This window comes from Arachis ipaensis, chromosome B04 (assembly GCF_000816755.2).
Source record: "Arachis ipaensis cultivar K30076 chromosome B04, Araip1.1, whole genome shotgun sequence".
Classification (NCBI taxonomy): domain Eukaryota; kingdom Viridiplantae; phylum Streptophyta; class Magnoliopsida; order Fabales; family Fabaceae; genus Arachis; species Arachis ipaensis.
In genome coordinates this window covers 87,252,338-87,253,355 of record NC_029788.2, presented here as the reverse complement: position 1 = coordinate 87,253,355, position 1,018 = coordinate 87,252,338, and positions in this window count along the sequence as shown.

Genomic DNA, 1,018 nt, shown 5'->3' with positions numbered 1-1,018 from the left:
AAGCTTAGAGCTGATGTTCAAACCTTCAGACAGAAAGAAGGTGAATCCCTCTATGAAGCTTGGGAAAGATACAAACAGTTGACCAAAAAGTGTCCTTCTGACATGCTTTCAGAATGGACGATCCTGGATATATTCTATGATGGTTTATCTGAGCTATCAAAGATGTCACTGGACACTTCTGCAGGTGGATCCATTCACCTAAAGAAAACGCCTGCAGAAGCTCAAGAACTCATTGACATGGTTGCCAACAACCAGTTCATGTACACTTCTGAAAGGAATCCTGTGAGCAATGGGACGCCTATGAAGAAGAGAGTTCTTGAAGTTGATACTCTGAATGCCATGTTGGCTCAGAATAAAATATTGACTCAGCAAGTCAATATGATCTCTCAGAGTCCCATCCACTCTTCCCCATAAACCTATCTCATAAACTCCACCTACCTTCAAAATTCAAAACCAATTTCCCACCCAAACCCACCCATATGGCCGAAACCTTTCCCCCCTCCCTTCCCTATATAAAGCCCTCTATTCTTCATCAAATTCACACAATACACCCCTCTACACCCTTCTTGGCCGAAACACTTCCCACTCTCCCTCTCCTCCATTTCTTCTTCTTCTTCATCTATTCTTTCTTTTATTGCTTGAGGGCGAGCAAAATTCTAAGTTTGGTGTGGTAAAAGCATAAGCTTTTTGTTTTTCCATTACCATTGATGGCACCTAAGACCGGAGAATCCTCTAGAAAGGGGAAAGGGAAAACAAAAGCTTCCACATCCGAGTCATGGAAGATGGAAAGGTTCATCTCCAAAGCCCATCAAGACCACTTCTATGATGTTGTGGCCAAAAAGAAGGTGATCCCTGAGGTCCCTTTCAAACTCAAAAGAAATGAGTATCCGGAGATCCGACATGAAATTCAAAGAAGAGGTTGGGAAGTTCTAACAAATCCCATCCAACAAGTTGGCATACTAATGGTTCAAGAGTTCTATGCCAATGCATGGATCACCAAGAACCATGATCAAAGTAA